Source organism: Oratosquilla oratoria, chromosome 18 (assembly GCF_046742065.1).
Source record: "Oratosquilla oratoria isolate Oo_2021 chromosome 18, ASM4674206v1, whole genome shotgun sequence".
Lineage (NCBI taxonomy): Eukaryota > Metazoa > Arthropoda > Malacostraca > Stomatopoda > Squillidae > Oratosquilla > Oratosquilla oratoria.
In genome coordinates this window covers 62,845,590-62,866,448 of record NC_134794.1, presented here as the reverse complement: position 1 = coordinate 62,866,448, position 20,859 = coordinate 62,845,590, and the positions used below count along the sequence as shown (strand labels likewise).

Below are 20,859 nucleotides of genomic sequence, written 5' to 3'. Positions count from 1 at the left end.
ATATTGATATGCTAAAAATGTCCTTTAGCAATCAGATCGCATATCAGATAGCAATCCCACATTATTTAAAATCTATAAAAAAAATCTATTTAAATCAAATAAATCTGATTTAAATGAAATAATATATATATATCATATAAAAAAACAAAAAAAAATCGCCAACCCTGGTGTCCACTAACCCTATACAATAAACCTGTTAAGTCCAGCTAAAATTGACATTTCAAAGCAGAACGGTGCCTTAAAAATAGTTTCTTATTTCACTATAAAAGTTTGTATAAACTTATACTGCATTGAATAAGTCAATAGTTGATATATTTGTCCTATATACAATGTTAGGTTTCTGGTTTATATATATTTGTCCAATATAAAATGTTAGGTTACAAAGAAAGCAATGGCCTCCGCTAGCGGACCCAGGGATCTGGGTGCGCACGTCCTGTGTAATAGTAGTCCATGATATATATATATATACATAGATATATATATATATATATATATATATATATATATATATATATATATATATATATATATATATATATTTGTACATGTATACATATAGACAATTCCTCTAATTCTGCTTAGAATTTTTATAGATATTATGTTTATGGAAATGTAATAAGTATATGGCATGAACCAACTCTTTCTATGTCTGTCTAGTGTATAGTAATGGAAAATGAAATTAGTTTTTGGCTTTGTTGTTACATTTTGTTAAAACCTGTGAATATTTTATGGTTTATAAAAATGACTGTAGACTAGAATTTATAATTGCATTATTTTTTTCATGTTTGGTTAGTATATGTTTTTCTTACACTGACGCTTTTCATAATATGTCGAAGTCTCATAATCTTCATGATATTCCCAAAATTGATCGCCTTAAAAGGAATGAAAGGTCACTCGTCTGAGTGGAAGTGAATGTACGAGTACAACGTCGTGATGGAAGCAAGGCATTTGATATATGATTGCTTGACTTTTTTCTTTATTTTCTTGTATATATATATCTAGTCATTTATTTACCAATTTACGCGTTTATTTATTATTATTAATATTATTATCATTTAATTATTGTATTTCATCCATTTACTAATTTTTCTCATTCCGTTATATTATATATATATATATATATATATATATATATATATATATATATATATATATATATATATATATATATGTGTGTGTGTGTGTGTGTGTGTGTGTGTGTGTGTGTGTGTGTGTGTGTGTGTGTGTGTGTGTGTGTGTGTGTGTGTGTGTGTGTGTGTGTGTGTGTGTGTGTTTTGGCCAGCAGACCGGTGTCTCTAAATTGAGATGTGGTTAAAGATATGGACTACTTCAAGCAAGTTTTTAATGGAAACGTGGAAGGAAATGAGGTCAGCACCCTGTGCACACCAAAAAGAATACATACTTTTTTTTACATAGTTGAACCAGTCACTATGAGAAATGCCAAGATTGAAAGTCAACACCCGATATCATGACCTGGACAATACTAGACCATATTCACTGTGTCTGCAGTGGAAAAGATCCACATATTTATTGTTATTATTATTATTATTATTATTATTATTATTATTATTATTATTATTATTATTATTATTATTATTATTATTATTATTATTATTATTATTATTGTTATTGCTATTGTTATTGTTATTATTATTATTATTACTATCATTATTATTATCATTATTGTCATTATTATTATTATATTATGATTATTATTATCATTATTATTATTATCATTATTATTATCATTATTATTATTATTATCATTATTATTATTATTATCATTATGATTATCATTATTTTGCATCAGGCTATGTCCTTTAACACACGCTATGAACTCCACGGTCTATGCAACATGTTAATTCTGAACTTCTGAAGAGGCTTGGAGAGCATGACAAGCGCCTCTAAGGTTTCTGGTAGAATGTTATAGGATCGGATCTCTTCGCTGAAAATATCTGCACGCGGTAAAAAAAAATAAAAAATAAAAATAAAAAAAGAGCACCTTGCGTTGTACAAAATATTCTGAACGAAGTCACACATTGCCTGAGAGCAATGAAAAATGAAAATTAGATATTGTCATATCCCAGAAGAATGATGAACAGACGCACAGCACGGCTGATGGGACTGGTAATATGAGCATACATGTTTTTCTTTCAATATTCACGGACACATTTAATATTGATAGGCATCAAGTCTCCCCCACCCCTTCCCTTGAATGAACGGTAACCTTGGCAGCAAATCTAATGAAATACAGGGTTTCATTCAGACGGCAGTTTCAATTTCTTTCTTATTCTTAAGAGTTTTATTTCTTTTCTATAACAAAAGTCGTTGGAAACAGTGACGTTATTTAATATTTAGATAAGTATATATATATATACAGTACATATATATATACATATATATATGCATCTATATATATATATACATATATATATATATACATATATATATATATATATACATATATATATACATATATATATACATATATATATACATATATATATACATATAATATATACATATATACATATATATATACATATATATATACATATATACATTTACACTCCACAAAGTGAACGACGACGATTAACCAAACCAAACCTTGCCTGCTGCAACTCAAACCAAGCCTAATCTTATTGTGGAGAAGAGTTTATCTTGTTCGTCCTCCCCCGTCTCCGTGAGACACCGAAGCGGATGGGAGCAAAAGTGAAAGTGGGTCGTCAGCCTTGAGGTTTCCCTGCAGAATCACCATTCTATCCCTTCGGAGATGACGCAGCCTCTGTACCTCGCCAATGTACAGAGGTTTGTGATTGGTTGTGGTTATTATTACTCTAAAATTGTCATTAATTCAATCATACTGATTAGGTACTGCACCCCTGCTGTCCATTACGAAGAGGGGTTGGGATGGCATATGTGAGTTGAACCCAGCCGCATTTTTTGGGATCTAAAGAAAATTCTCCCATTTCCTCTTCTTGCTAGATTTTATATCCCCATTTCCTCCCGTGGGAGGTAAGTGCACCTCGTTTGGGAACCACTTATTTAGGTTAACTCACTCTTAAAATCCCACATATTTTTATACTTTTGTTTGAATGTAGAAGACATTGTGTGTGGAATAATATTACTCCAATTACGTCACCACCAGACAAAGTTAGTCCCATGCTTGATAGCCTAAGAGTATGTTTCGTTTAAGACATGCATAGACGTATTAGGCCTTAGAATATTGCGGGAGGTTGCCTAGTTCCTACCCGCGTCGTATTGATTCTTTGCAAGATGGCGCGCGGTAACGGCGGGCCGGTCGTAAGCTCTGGACAGCGGAATGCAAAGCCAACAGTCCATCACGAAAGTCCCTCACTCTTTCTCATAAATAATAGTAGAAGCCTAAAACTTCATCTATTCTTCAGCACAGATACTACTCCGGTGTTGTTCACCAGTCTTTGGATCACGTGTTGGACTCGTGATCAACAGCTAATACTTTCTCTAATGGTCATACTCGTATACCGTACTTGGGGAGTGTGGAATTTCTGGCATTTGTGCAGGATTAAAACAAATTTTTGACGTACAGTTTTCTTTGAACCTATCATTTTTGGCGGTGAAAATAGAATAAAATATATCCCAGGTATACTCACTGGACTGCTTTTGAAGAAAAAAGCGGAACGAAGTACTTTACCAGACGCTCTCAAATATTTCTTTTTCTTTTTCATGATGACGTTCAACCGGGGTGCAAACAATTACCCGCCCAAATAAATTAACCTCCATATTTCTCTTCCCCTCTCTTGATTGACCTAGATGGCCAAAACCACGATGTGATATAAAAATTAATTCTAGGTGCTACAGTATCTATTATTATGAAGAACATTCAGTTTTCTCAAACTAAGACATACGTATTTTGAAAAATGAGAGTTAACAATGAATACGAATTGTAGATTTATATTTTTGTGAGCCATCAAATCCACGCAATACACCGCAGTGATAGTCGCCACAGCCGTCGGTGATGTTTGATGCAACCACTGACCTCAAAGAGACTGTATCAAACATCTATTGTTTCAAAGGTAAAGTCACTGAAAATTCGCGTCAGCTACCTTGTTGGGATTTTGAGACCTCAAGACGTTATTTATATCGAAGTGTTTTGGTAAAAATAAATAAATAAATAAATAAACGCTCAAATCACGTTTTCTATTTGAGATTGAAAAAGTTGAGTGAACTGTATGAGTAGCTTCATGAACAGGGCCCTCACATGTTAGGGGGGGGGGGATCAGGCAAAAAAGTGATGGTTACAAGAGGTCAAAAAAGCCTTGAATATTTCACGGTAATTGACGATAGAATAGAAAAAAATATCTTATCCTTTCTACAACAGGGACATTAAATACAATTTAAAAATTCTATTAAAATATTTCGCAAGCCAATAGCTAAAATGTCTACATGACAAAAAAGACTCAAAATATCTACTTTTTATTTTAATTTGTTTACCCATGCTCAGCTGATTTGCGGTTTTGGCGGAGGTAGAAAGTGGTGGTGGTGGTGGGGGGGGGGTTCTGAAAACTTTGCCACTATGTTTTCGAGAGAGGGCAAACATCGTGGTATTAAAACTTAGGCCAATTTGGTAGATATAAGGGCATTGTTCATAAATCGTTACGAGATATCATAGACAGGGCCGTAGGCTGGCCTCAATGCCGCTGGGGGGAGGGGGTAGCAGTAAACAGAGATCAAAAGTCTGGAGGGTGAGGTCACTCCCAAATTCGACAGGAATGTAAGTCAGATGTTACATACATAAATGTGCAACAGGAGAAAAGTGAAATAGATGGGCCCCTGGGGGTCCTCTCCCCTCCCCCCCCCAAAAAAAAATGGAATTTAGCATTGTGGTTTCATGTGCATTCTGACAGTGTTCCAGTCCTCAGAAAGGCGAACAAGGTTTAAGATTCAGAAAAACACTAACTTAGTTTTAAGATTAGTTTATGAATTAGAGAAAACAACTTGTTTACGAGGGAGGGCAAACATCGTGGTATTAAAACTTAGGCCAATTTGTTAGATATAAAAGAATATAGCTTGACGTTCAGCATGTCTTTCCAGCTCTATTTTTTTATATATGAATAGTGTTGTCAAATGTTCCTTGTGACGTTCTTCCTTACATTAACTCGACAAATTACGTACAGAGGAATATGATCCCTTAGTCTCGAAATATGCTACTTAGATTCGTCTTCTGTTCTAATTTGCGTTTCTTATGTTTGTTGCGACCAAATACACATCACTGAATCTGGTTCTTACCCATAACCTACAGTGCTATCATAAAGTCCGAATGGTCCCGATAATATGGCGCCGTTCAAACCAAGATCTAAGAATATAAGGTCTAACCACTTCCGACCGAATTTCGAGGGAGTTGGCGCAGCGAGCCCGTGAACGTCACCTGGCTGTTCAAAGTGGGGTTAGCGTGTCCTATAGCTGTCAGTTGAAGTTGGTCCGTCGTACGAAAATGACGTCGCCTTCGCTCGCACCGCTCCAATCAATTAGTTATATTCTGACAAATATTATATAAAATATATATATAAATATATATAAAATATTATAGTTCCTGTCTATATATATGAATATATAATATATATGATATATAATATATATATATATAATATATAAAATATTATAGTTCCTGTCTTCCTTGGCGTTTCACAGTTTTCTTCAGTGTATCACAAAGAGAAAATGGACGCATCCAAACTACGTCAGAAGCTGCGCAGTACTGATACAGCGATTAGACCTGTTTACTTAGACCTTGGTTCAAACTATGCAGGCTTCGCTTTTTGCGGACGGAAATTATAAGCTGATCAATCCAGTCTCTCCTTGAGATCAGTTGAATGCAACATACTCACGTCGTTGCCAGGATTCGAATTTCATGGAAGTTTTTAGTTTAGTAAGAGAAATGCAGATTTTAAAAACGTTGAAATTAATGTCGAAATATAAATATTACTAGGTAAATCTAATGGGTTAACCGACATAATAACCACAGAAGCTCGGCAGCCTTCATATGAACACGTCATCTGTAAAGTTGCAGAGTCATGGATCCCTCACCCAACCGCAGGTAAATGACATATTGTGACATGACAAATGCCTCTCCTCAAGATAACAACTCTACACAAATTGTTGCATAATAAATGTAATCTGGACCAACAGCACTTACTGTTTTTGCTGTACGAATATATGACACGATAATTTCGTCCGCTAATAAATAAAGCTTCGTTCAAAGATTACTTTCAATTGTCTCAAAGTGTGACAAGGACAAGTTGCACTCATATTCACATAGTAAATTGAAAATCATGACAATCACCTGCTGCAATTGTCATGATAACCTTGCAAATTCCCGTTGCAGTTTGCATTCAAAGCGTCCTCAATCACTGGAGTGTTTTAGAAAACGTGCCCTCGCTTGCCTTAGCTGCGGTCGTGAACCATATAGCTGTGTCGTGCTTTTTTTTTTTTTTTTTTTTTTTTAACCTGCAGTTAGACTCCTCCATGGAATTCATCCCAATACCTGTTAAGTGGTAAGCAACACGGGCATGTCTTACTCGCGTTGCCAGTATATAAAAGAAAAAAAAAATTACTCAGTAACACTGACCATTCGCACTTGTTACCAAATCATATTTCGTGCGTATATTTAACTGTCTGAATAAAGTATATCTACTAGATCATTCTAGGTGAATCAAGTATTCCATATACACTTCCAGCTTCCAGCTACCCTCTCACGCGGGAGGGTAGCTGTCGATTATAAGGCCAACATATTTACTGCACCCAAGATTTGACCCAAGGTCTAAGTAAACAGGTCTAACCGCTGGAGCAGTTCTGCGCAGCTTCTGACGTCATTTGGATGCGTCCATTTTCTCTTTGTGATACACTGAAGAATACTGTGAAACGCCAAGGAAGACAGGAACTATAATATTTTATATATTATATATATATATATTATATATATATTATATATCATATATATCATATATTCATATATATAGACAGGAACTATAATATTTTATATATATTTATATATATATTTTATATAATATTTGTCAGAATATAACTAATTGAGTGGAGCGGTGCGAGCGAAGGCGAACGTCATTTTCGAACGACGGACCAGCTTCAACTGACAGCTGTAGGACCCGCTAACCCCACTTTGAACAGCCAGGTGACGTTCACGGGCCCGCTGCGCCAACTCCCTCGAAATTCGGTCGGAAGTGGTTAGACCTTATATTCTTAGATCTTGATTTGACCGACGTGTTCGTGACGGCGGACGCTCCTAGATTTTTTCGTTTGCTTTTGCCACTACGACTGTAATTTGTATATGTACGTACATGTACATGTGTGTGCAGGATTGCACCTCAGAGCACGGAAAAGATAGAAATAAAAAATATTGTGTAATTGTCAGTAATGACACTACACCATCTACACATTACATATCTGTTATAGAGAAAACACGAGGTTCATTGCCAAAATCTTACAAAAAATATCAACTAGTAAACTGATACAGAATATCGTATACAAATAATACGAAAAACACATAAAACATTCTAATTCCTTTCCCTTAAAATGGAGAAGATTCAGACATTGGGACAGGTTTGAGGAAGATGGAAGAGAAAGACACGGGTTCTAGGGCCGAGTTTATTCCTGTCCGGTTTCGCTTATAGCTCTGGAGACGCTATAGGAGAAACCGGTCAGGAATAAACTCGGCCCTAGACCCGTGTCTTTCTCTTCCACCTCCCATATATATATATATATATATATATAAATATATATATATATATATATATATATATATATATATATATATATATATATATATATATATATATATACATATATATTGAGACATTCTGACAGGTTGATGTAAGCGGAATAGGAAACACAGGAGTCTTAGTCTTGAGTTTATTCCTGACTAGTTTCGCGAAACTAGTCAGGAATAAACTCAAGACTAAGACTCCTGTGTTTCCTATTCCGCTTACATCATACATATATATATACATATATATATATATATGTATATATATATATATATATATATGTATGTATATATATATATATATATATATATATATGTGTGTATATATATAAACATATATGAATATATATATGAATAAATATATATATACATACCTATATATATATATATATGTATATACTTATATATGCATATATATCAGGGAAAAAATACTTTTTTTTTCCAGAGCCATTTTTCATTTCTTTTAAATTTCACCAGAGCCATTTTTTTTAATTACCAGAGCCATTTTTGATAATTCCAGAGCCATGTTTTTGCAGGTTCGATTTCCTTCAAACTATTGGAAGGCTAACTCATTACTCATGTGCATGAAAAATATATATTTCTTTAAACAAATCAGCCTTTAATTTTGGGGGGAGGGGGATGGGTGAAACTGATCGGCAGACACAGCGCCTCTGTTTCCACTGGCAGTGGTTGGGGGGTGGAAATGCACGACAAGCCTTGCAATACACCGTTAGAGTACCATCACTGCCCCGATCCACATCAAGCCAATCTAGGTTCCACGAGCGTATAGTAGATTCATGCTTTACTGGTTTTCGTTTTCCTTGGCCCTTGCCCGTAGAGTTTGAATTAGGCTTTGCTGGTCCAGAAGCGGTTCCTGCCGTCAAAACACTCTCCCTCGATTCTGAAAAGACTGAATCTGAGGGCAAACCATCTTCACTCATCTTCGCTCGCTTCACTAGAAATCGCTCCATGATGTACGATCAACGAAAGTTTGGCATGGACGTGACGTACGAACGTAGACCTAGCTAACGAACCTTTTTTTTTTTTTTTTTTTTGTATTTTTTATTCTCCCTCCAAAGATCCATATTTATGAACTAAATACATATCAAATGTTCATATTTATACTTAAATTTATTTACTTTCAATTACTAACCAAACATTTGATTCTATTTTGTTTTCTCATAAATACGCGAACGAGGTTATAAATGGGATTTCCCAGTTTCCCTCCTAGGACTCGAGCGAGTTCGCATATGTACAGTGTACGTATGCATGCAGTGATGTGGTATTGGGTATGGTACATTGTACATGTAGTCAGCACGTTGATTGGGCAGCTACCTGCATCCAACCAATGAACTTCCCTGCATACAGGTACCATGCAATTCGCAACTAGCGACATTATGTATCACGATAGTCGTGTAGAGTCTAGTCAACATGTACTAGTATACGCGCGCATGCAGCTGATACGAAGCTAGGCTAGGTAAGCCCAAGGTCTAAATATACAGGTCAGACCGTTTAAATTATTGTGCGCAGCTTCTGACGTCATTAGGCTGGGTCCGTTTTCTCTTTGTGAAACACTGAAGAAAACTGTGAAACGCCAAGGAAGACAGGAACTATAATATTTTATATATATTATATATATATATATATATATTATATATCATATATATTATATATATATATATTATATATTCATATATATAGACAGGAACTATAATATTTTATATATATTTATATATATATTTCATATAATATTTGTCAGAATATAATTAATTGCGTGGAGCGGTGCGAGCGAAGACAACGACATTCTCGAACGACGGACCAGCTTCAACTGACAGCTATAGGACCCGCCAACTCCACTTTGAACAGCCAGGTGACGTTCACGGGCCCGCTGCGCCAACTCCCTCGAAATTCGGTCGGAAGTGGTTAGACCTTATATTCTTAGATCTTGGGTAAGCCATTGAACTCTAGCAGCTATACCGCGTACACATACGTACGTACATCAACAAATTAAAGTTGATTGATGCGTTGCGTTTATGATATCGATTGATAATGCAATGACTGATCACGGGTGAGTTGTGTTTGCTCTGATCCTTTCATCAATGGTGATGGGATTCAGGTACCGTATATACTCGTCTATAGGTCGATCTCGTGTATAGGTCGACCCCCCATTTTTGGCCAAAAAATCTGGAATTTTCCATATACCTCATGTATAGGTCGAGTGGTTTGTTTTTGTTTTTGGTGCTGTGAGCATTCCACTGCCTTAATGCTTTGAAGTAGCATGGCTTGCCTGGTATAGCAATTGATTATTATGGTTTTTTCACTTCATTAATTCTGATGTATTCTGGTTTATGTTTTTTCAAGTTCACTGATTTTAATATTTAATAAGTTTCACTGAAATTGCCATTTCAGCGGAGTGAAAAACTTGAACAGATTGCCAAGTACGGTAGATTACCAAGTACGGTATTCGGAATAAACTGGCTAGGCGTGTTTTGTTAGAAAAAAATTAACCAACACTCATTGTTAGTCTTGTAATCTCAACTGTGCGGATGATCATGCTAATGATAATGTGGAGGAGAAAGATGATGTTCCTATGGCTGATGAGGTTGATTCGTATGACGATACTCGACACAGAAGTGAGTGGGAGGAGCTGTTTGGTGGTGAAGATGACGACATCAAGGAAAACGATTTTGGTGGATTTCAGTTAAAATATTTAGGATTATACCATGTGTCACTGTAACAGTAACAAGTTGGCAATACTGAACAGTTTGTTTTCGTGATGGTGAGATCCATGCATTGTTTTGGTAATGGTAACAATAACATATACCATGTAGAAAGCTAAATTTGGGTAAATTTTTAGTTTCGACCAAGGGCGCAACATAGCAATAAAAATTGATCATTAATTTTGTAGATTATAATGTATCAACGTAATATGCAATTTTGTGATCGGAAATAAAAAAAACAAGAAAGATGCTAAAACATTTCGAAAGTAATGAAGTCGTGTCGGACGAATAGTACGTCATATTTGTTATGATACATGCCGACGACGAAGAAATGAGAAGTTGGCGGGCTTTTCAACCACTTAGCTTGCTGGCTATACAAAGTTCTTGCAGCTTGAAGGAATGCATGTATCTCCGCTCCATAACATTCCTTCAAGAAAATGTACCTGGCGAGGTACTGTCGGAAGCACCGAGGCCGTCAATTGACAGACAAGATGGCGTTCCGATCCTATGCTTGTGGCAAGGTATTTTTCATTTTCACTTCCGCCCACAAAATTGCATATTGATATTACGTTGATACATTTTAATTTATCAAATTAATGATTAATTTTCTATTGCTATATTGCGCCCATGGTCGAAACTAAACTATAAAAAAATAAATAAATAAATTTGAGAATACCACAGCATTTCATTATTTTTTAAACAATTATGGGTACTGTAATAGTATACATGATTTCTGAACCTAAAGAAAAGGTAAGAGTTCTTCCTAGCCTTTCTTGTCATGTCTGGATTTCAACCTAACAAGATTATTACTTGTGTATAGGTCGACCCCTAGGTTTTGGCCTAAAAAAAAATCCTTAAGATTTCGACCTATAGACGAGTATATACGGTATTGCCAAATGATGGATAATGCATGAAAAACGTTGAATCCTCCCGCGGGAGCGACCGTGTATTTTTTTCGCTGATATATATATATATATATATATATATATATATATATATATATATATATATATATATATATATATATATATATATACCGTGAGCCAACGAAAAGATCAAGATCAGGATACCAGAAAAAAGAGAATTGTGTTCAGCACAATAGACCTACAATTTGAATTGGAGTGAATACATGTGGCACCACACAAGAAAAAACAAAATTACTAAATTTCTTGGCCGTCTGCCTAAACTCCTCCCCCGCGGCAATCAGGAATGGAAAAACAGGATTTCTCATATCCTGTCATGATTTGCAAAAGCCTTCGAGCCTTCGTTGCAATTTCCTGTTCTAAAGAACAGTCCTTTCCAAAGTGGGCGATGCTGGCCTGCGGCTGATGTAAACAATTACTCGGGGAGCGACGGGAGGTGGAGTTGGGTTAAGTGGCGCGTTGACTACGATATATATATATAGGTATATACATATATATATATATATATATATACATACATACATATACATATATATAGGTATATACATATATATATATATATATACATACATATACCAAGGCTTTTTCCCCCTTCCAAGGGAGGTAGCCAAAAAGGGAAAGGCATAAAAACACTCCCACCCATATATATATATATATATATATATATATATATATATATATATATATATATATATATATATATATTTACAGATATATTCAAATCTAAGTCACGAGCGGTTCGGTAAAACGCCTACTCAAAAATATAAATGGAAAATAAATAAATAAATGTATGAATAAACAAGTTAAGTAAAGAAATAAGAAAAAAAGACAAAATAAAATCAACACATCCACCCCATCACAACTCAGAGGACAAATGATACGTAATCTTGCACTGCTGACACAGCTACACATTCCAGTTCACTGTGTTAAGTTTTATTTTTGAAAGGCTTATGTTTGTTTGTACTACTAAATTGGTTGTTTTGTGTTGCAGTAGACCTAGTATCCTGTGGGAATCTCACCACGGTCTTAGATCACGTGTTGCACTTGTAACTGACAACTATTAACCCCGGATGTAAGAGCTTAGCGTTTATATATGGCCTAATCTGTGGTTAATGCTGTGACCTGACACACATACACCTAGCTCCTTGCCCATCATAGTATCGTAGTTGGAATGCTGACTCGCAGTGCAGCGACGCCGAATCTTTTTTTTTCAGCCCTGGGCAGTACTCGAACTCGAACCCACGACTTTGTGGTCAAGAGCGGTACCACTATACCGTTGAGCCGTGTGTTGATCAGGTATGTGTGTAGGTAGAAGGAAAGGGGGATGGCGCACTTAGGATATGGCCTTTAAGGTAAGGAGGCGGTAGTAGTCTCGTTAAAAAGGAACCATTACCTCAAGGTCTAATGTAACACGAGAGAAATTTTAGTGTTATTTTTTTTACACATTTTTAATTTAGTTTGCCATTTAATGTAATCATGATCAACAAATTGCAGATATTTTTTTTTCCAGAAATCGGTCAGATCGAGCCTTCTTGTCCTCCATTTGCTAAAGAACAAAGATGAACATGCATCGCATATGAAATCAAACCATCAACAATGAAATTTCGATCACCGAAGTCTGTTCTTTCTTCTTCGTCTCTTCGCCGTCAACATCGTCTTTACTGTAATTTGCATCGCCGTCATCTTTTTTTACTGTAATATGCTGTTAATGGTAGAGTGAAGGATGCCTAGCGGCAAGAGCAGTCGATTCGTGGTCTTTTATTTCATCGTCTTCGTCTTCTTCTGTTCTGTAATTTACTGTTGATGATGACAGGGTTGAGCAAGCCTGACGGCAAGACCAGCCGATGTGCGCAGTTCTGATCCTTTTGTTCATCAAAAGAGTTTGTCCTTCAGAATCCCAGAGGTGTGCCCTTCCACTGTTCCTGGAACCTCCAAGGATTTGCGCACACACACACACAAATCATACGAAAATCGACTAAAACATATGAATCTGTTTTCCCAAAAAAAAAAAAAGCGTAGATACTGGTCTTTAAGATTCAAAAGTGACAATATTTTCACACTGAGTGAGAATCCGACAAGAAATAATGGTCTCAAACTGTCAGGAAATAAATTTAATTTGGAAGTAGGTAGAAACAACTTCGCTGACCGTGTAGTTAATGAATGGAATAAACTTCCTGCAGAGGCAGTGCAATGTAGTTCAGTTCGAAACTTTAAGGTTCGTTTAGATAGACACCTAAGATGCTGTAATGCCTGCCATTTATTTGATATTATTTGTTTGTTATTGTCTGTTTATTATCATTTGCTTGATTTTCATTTGTTATTATTTATCTGTCAATTTATTATTATCTACTATTTACCTGTTTGTTTATTATTTAACTATACATATGCATTGATTGATTTTATTTATTATCATTTATATTATTATAATTTCTATTCATTTAGTTGTCATTATCATTATTTTTTCGCATCCGACCTAATTATGGACCAAAAGGTCTCCTGTAGGCATGCTCCTCTTTTGTAATCCTTTAAATACACACGAACGGATTGATGAAAAATATTGAAATCCTGATCCGCCCTGGATCAGAATATGCTGTAGGGTTCTGGTCGCCGGGCAGAAATAAACAATCAAAATAGAGAATTTTCAGATCCACGGCAAAGAAGAGATTGAGTGTCAATGCTGAGAGAGAGAGAGGGAGAGAGACCCATTGGTGTAGGATCAGTAAGACACCAGACGCCACGGAGATGACAGTGAAGATAGTTTTCCGATCAGAAAAATGGATCCAAAATGACCCTTGTTATAATATGGGTGATGTAAGAGTAGAGGGTCATTATGAAGCAAATTTTGACTCATAGGAACGCAGACGGGGCCTTATGAGCATAGGTCTTATACTGTATGTTACGAATAGGTATAGGTGAGGAATCTACGACAGGAGGCGCTGAGTAGCTGCAGTCGAGGTCGTCATCATTGCCCTGTTATGCGGTCTGGGGGACTGGTGGGGCAGGTAACACACACTGCTGGGAATCAAAGAGGAGTGCGGGATTCGAACTCACAACTAACCAACTGCGAGACCAGCACGCTTTCGATAAAGCCAGTAGGTGTAGAGCTAGGCAAATAAGACTTCTGAATGTGACATAGAAAAAAATGGGACCATGGAAATAAATTGAAAAGACAATATTTGGAAGATATTAAGATGCATTTTCCATATGCACTGATCACTGTACACACACGCATGCGCGCACACACACACACACACACACACACACACACACACACACACACACACTAAAAGAGGAAATTTATTAAGGAAGAAATGAGAAACAGAAAGGGAAGACTAATGTACAACAAAATGGATTTTGAGAAACTCAGAAAATTATTTCAAAAAGTGAATTGGGAAAACTTCTTTAATGAAGAAACAAAGATGGAAGAGAAATAGACGATATTAAAAGAAATCTATAATGAAGGAATAGATAAATACGTAACAAAACAAAAACAGGCAAAGGTGTACGTTAAATGTTGGTACAACAAAAAATGTAATGAGGCAAAAGATAAAAGAGACAAAGCTTGGAAAAGATGGAAAAAAAACGGCTAAGTGGCAAATATATATAAAATTAAGAAATATGTAAAAATACGCAGAGAAGAAAAAAGAAACTATGAAAAAGACATGATAGACAAATGTAAGGATCAACCTTAATTATTCTACAGATTTGTAAATGGTAAATTAAAAGATAAACAGGAAATAGTGAAACTGCGGCAAGATAATGCGGAATATATAGATGAAGAAATGGCTGAAATTATGAACAAACATTTTAAATCTGTATTCACAAAGGAAATTACACAAAATTGGGATGAAGGAAAGGGAGAAAGATCACACCATGAAAGAAATAATTGTGACACAGAAAGAAATAAGGGACCAAATAATAAACCTTGATTTCAGAAAATCACACAGCCCGGACGGAATTGCAAATTGGATACTAAAAGAATGTATAGATGAACTAACGGACAAAATATACAAGATAATAGATTGCTCACTCAAAGAAGGAAAGGTACCACAAGATTGGAAAAATGCAAATATTGTACCAATATATAAAGGGAGGAACAAAGAAGACCCAACAAACTATAGACTGGTCTCCCTTACAAACACAATAGCTAAAATATGTGAGAAAGTTATCAAAAGTAGATGGACTAAACATCTGGAAGAAAACAATATACTGAATCCAAAACAATTTGGCCTTAGACAAGGAAGATCATGTGCCACAAACTTGATTTGTTTTTATTCAAGGTTAATAGATATAATGCAAGGAATGGATGGGCAGATTGTGCTTTACTGGATTTACAAAAGGTATTTGATAAAGTACCACACAAAAAGCTATTAAGAAAACTCTAAATAACAGTAGGTGTACAAGGAAATCTATTGAAATGGATGGAAGATTTCTTGAACGGGAGAAAAATGAGGGTGGCACTTAGAGATAAAAACTCGATCTGGAAAGAAATAATAAGTGGAGTCCCACAAGGTTCTGTATTAGCTCCAATAATGTTTGCTGTATATACAAATGACATGAATGAAAGTGCACAATGTTATATAAACTTTTTTGCAGATGACGCAAAACTACTAAAGAAAGTAGATACAGAAAAAGACTGTGAATCACTGCAGAGAGACCTGGACAAAATCTGGATGGAGTCGAAGTGGGAAATGAACTTCAACATTAAGAAATGTAGTATAATGGAGTTTGGAAAAGGTTATATATATATATATATATATATATATATATATATATATATATATATATATATATATCAGGACAATATGAAATTGGTACAAAGGAAGTAAAACAAAATCAGGTCGGAAAAGGAATCTAGGAGTAATTATCAACAAAGTCATGTTACTACACAAGGGTATAAACAAAATAGTTGGAGAAACCTACAATTGACTATGAGCAATAAAGGTGGCTTTTAATTACCTGGATGAAATAATGGTAAAAGAAAACATCAGTCACAATGATAAGACCAAGATTGGAATACGCTGCGACATTATGGACACCCAGCACTAAAAAGAACATAAATAAATTAGAAAAAATCCAAAGAACAATGACAAAGATGGCACCAACACTTTCAAAAATGACATATGAACAAAGATTGTCTAAACTGGAACTACCAACCCTGGAACAAAGAAGAGAAAGAGGAGATCTATTGACCATTTGCAGAATCATGAAAAGCATGGAAGTCCTTGACAGAGAAGACTTATTAAAGTGGAATGAAAGCAAAACAAGAGGACATGAAAAGCAACTCAAAAAGGATAGTTATAGAACAGACTTGAAAAAATGGTTTTCCACACAGAGTGGTGGATGTCTGGAACAAATTGGATGAAACAATAGTATGTGCAAAAACCATAGAAGAATTTAAGAACAAACTAGGGTACTACAAGCATAGCTCCCCTTCCCGTATAATACAACTAGATAATACACACACACACACACACACAGCTGGTGTGGTGATAGCGTCCTGGACTGCTAACTCAGCGGTCGAAAGATCTGTCCCCGTCTAGGGGTTGAAAAGCATCGTACTACCGCAACTCATCGTTTTCTCCTTTGGCTAATGAATTAGCGCGGGCGCGTGTGCACGTGTAATGTCACAACATTATAGATAGATGTGGCCATATGAGCTATGGCCCTCTCATCTGGAAGGGTAATAGCCGTTGATCACAGTGATGGATTTCTCTCTCTCTCTCGCACACACACACACACACACACACACACACACACACACACACACACACACACACACACACACACACTACATTTTTACCTTATCAAGTGAAAAAGGACAAAATAGTAATATTACGAATACAACAAAGGAAAATCACACCATGGTCAAGCCCGACTAAAAAGAAAGTAGAATGAATGATAGAAGCCTAGTCAGGCTGGTTATCAAATCAAGGGAAAGAACCAGTCAGTTTGATAGAAAGTATTGGGAGCATACGACTGGGATAGAGGGTCGTCCTACTAATATGCCTCCGTCAATTCCCTCGTTTATTCAGAGTAGAACCTGATGGAGCCACCCTTCATATGAGCTCTGTGTAGGCGTCCACTTCTTCTTTTCAACCGAGTTGTTTCTCGGGAAAATCTCCCTGTAAGTGGGATCAACATACGAGAAGCGTGTCACGTGATCATGTAATCGGAGGAGTTGTTCATGAATTATGCTGATAACGTCTTAACTAAGTTTCACGTGACGGTTGCCGGAGGTATTATATGGCATACTCTTAAACGTCGAGACGTTTCTGTATGCCAGCAGTTAATGCCGTGTCCCTGTTTCATTGCCGTACAGCAAGACAGGGAGCGTAAGTGACTTGAAGATTCGGGGCTTAGTTCTGCATAAATATAACCAACGTCATATACCTTGGCTGAGTGAGACTATTCTAATCCTTTGGAGGTCTTCTTGACATGATCCACCACTGTTATGCAGTACATTAACAATTTTCAAAGACTACCCCTGCTGAAACTCACGTCGGCGATCCACAAGAACACGAATCGCTAGGATTCGATCAGTTGTTGACCTACTGTACTTGGCGTCAACCGAGACTGTTCAAGCCCCAAACTCCAGCAGATGTGAACAAGCCCGTGTCAGCAACAGATGGGTGAGCACCTTGCCCGGCACACCGAAAGACGTATTACACTGTTCGGTATAATTACTGAACTTCTGTCGGTCTCCTTTCCCTTTCCAGATAGGGACAGCTAGCCCCTTTACGAACTTGCGGGGATAATACCGGACTGTCAAACGACGGATAGCACCGCATGTAAATCACAAATCGCTGACGTTGCAGATGCCGACTACCTTTCCATCCTTCAATTTCCATCCCCTCTGATCTCACTGGGAGAACTTTCACCAATTGGTGGATTGGGAACCGCCACGCGAACACCTGCTAGGTGAAGCTGGTTTCTCGGAGGACCAGTCATGTACAACAGTCCAAAGAACTCAGCCTAGATGGCTCTACACCTACATTTAACACTAGTTGTCCAACAATTCTTCGAACAGTACTCATCTGGATCACAAACTTGGCAATCAGGTCTGAGTCCATTCACAATGAAATTACCCTCGACATCGGCGATTTCTTTGACATACCTCTCCACATTTCTTCTTAAGAGAGCTCTGGTCCACCGCTTTCGAGTCCTGTGCATGTCCAGGTCTCCAGCCAATCTGGTAGCACGGCTCATCTCTATATTCTCCAACGTCTCACACGGCATGACTTTGTACAACCTCCAATACATTCTTAGAAAAAAAAAAAATCACTATTGAAGGTATCCCACAGACCCCTTCAAGGGTACCAAACAACTCAATTCGATAGGGTATTGCTACTGCATACTCCTGGGCATGCATACCATCTCAAGAAATGTGATTCCATCTATCCATATACCAAAAGGATTCTCCCCCCTTATAAAAGAGGTAGCCAGGCAAGGAACGCGCAACACACATTTGTTTCCCTTTCATATTAGCCCGGGTCAGAAGCAATGCAGCATGGTACAGCACATCCACAACAGGGTCCGAAGGCCTAAGTTGGTTTACCCCCACTGCTTCATTTAAAGGGTTATCACACTGGGGCTCCACAGGCTTCACCAGCGTCGACAGATGAGAGTTCGTTTGAGTAAAAACGACTTCGGTTACAATATTTGAATTTTCAAATATCAAATTATCTTTCCGTCATGTATAGCAAGGCAGAATGATGAACTAAGAGAATGTAAATCTATTGAAACGTTCTTAGAGAAGTCTAGATTTCTGTAAGCGAAGTCCTGTTCTAGTTATTCAAATGGAGGTTGGAGGTAGGATGTCGGAGGAAAAATAGCCCAGCGTGATAACCCTTTCACGTGGCGACCCTTCCTCCTCACCTCGTGCGTAAAGATGATAAAAAAAATACCTTCGGGCCGCATCCATTTCTCGCCCACTCACAACCTATACGGGGCGCCCCTACGGACCAGAAACATATAATTTGTCTATAATAGAATTTGAAATTTCTGCTCATTAAGGAATTATGATAATTTTTTATGCTTTTCCCTTGAACCTGTGCATTACCGAGTCCTATGACTCTGCAGCCTCCTGACCCCTCCCCCCCCCCTAATGTGGTGAAAGGGAGAAGAATTATGTCATTGTGTTCCTCGTGCGTGTTGTAAAAAGCGACTAAATTGGACGGAGTGAAAGGCTAAGGATGCTGATCTCTAGTGGCGTAATCGGTAGCGTGCTCGTATCGCATTCGCATAGTTGAGAATTCGAATCACGCACTTCTCTCCGACTCGATAACAGTTTAAGCGCATTTGGCAAAAGTGACGTTTTTGGCCGCAGGTACACACTGTCTCAAATTCTACATCGTACAACTCCAAACTTCATATATATATATATATATATATATATATATATATATATATATATATATATATATATATATATATATATATATATACATATATATATATATATATATATATATATATATATATATATATTCTTCTACATCAAGTTAATCATATGGAAGTTAGTCTTAATCTACGCGTTTGATCGCAACGACTTGATACATGTTTTCCCAAATAAACCCCTACTTTTCAACTGCTATTACAAAGGTTAGCGGGAATTGGAATTAACTTCTTCTGTAGTGCATGTCACTTTCCCTTTTATTCTGGCTGTGCCAGGCTTCTTTCTTCTCTTGAATTACCCCACGGTTTGAACCCGCCTCATGAAACGACCGAGAATTATATATATATAAAAAAAAGTGAAAAGTTCTGCCACAACAAACATAATCATGAATCTAGAATAAAAAAAATCTGTATGAAAATAAAGATTGTAAAAGCACTTACCAAGTTATTTTTGTCCTGTCAATAATGTAAACGAGGAATCTAAGCTTGATTTTCCCTCTTAGAATTGATGATTTAAGAAAATTAAAAAGTACTTACTCAAATGATAGTTAATGTTTTTTATATACTTTGTATAGTACGCAATGTTGGAGGGGAAATAAGGTTTGTGATGGTACATGACATCAATGTCGTATTACTTGAAAGGCACTACCGCAGGCACCAGCGTAAAGCCAACGAGGTTGGTAAAAGTAATTCGCAACAATTTAGTCTTGTATCGGATGTCATTATAACTAAGATATATGTATCACTATTTTCCTGCTTGAATTACTGTTATTCTGTCTGTTTATTTTATTTATCTTTGTCTGGACAAAAAAAGTTGATTGTTCATATGACATATGTCCAATCTGTTTAATATTGTTTACATGTAGGCTAACAAGCATTGATTAGCCAGTCAGCAATATCCTACCGATTAGAAATTATAGGTATTCAAAACATAAAATCAAGTCAACTTGTACTGCATTAAAAAAAAAAAAAAAAAAAAAAAAAAGTGAAAGTATGGTACCGTCACAACGTAAATTGCGAAATGTGTCTATCAATCCAATAAGAACAGAAATCAGCAAAATTA

The 20,859-nt window shown here is 36.4% G+C and overlaps 1 protein-coding gene across 1 annotated transcript in view; it reads right to left on the bottom strand.

The window, feature by feature from the left end:
• The window catches only part of LOC143035324 (putative defense protein 3), a 53,952-nt gene that overhangs the window by 32,188 nt on the left and 905 nt on the right, over positions 1-20,859 (bottom strand). The gene's annotated exons all lie outside the window — the stretch shown is intronic.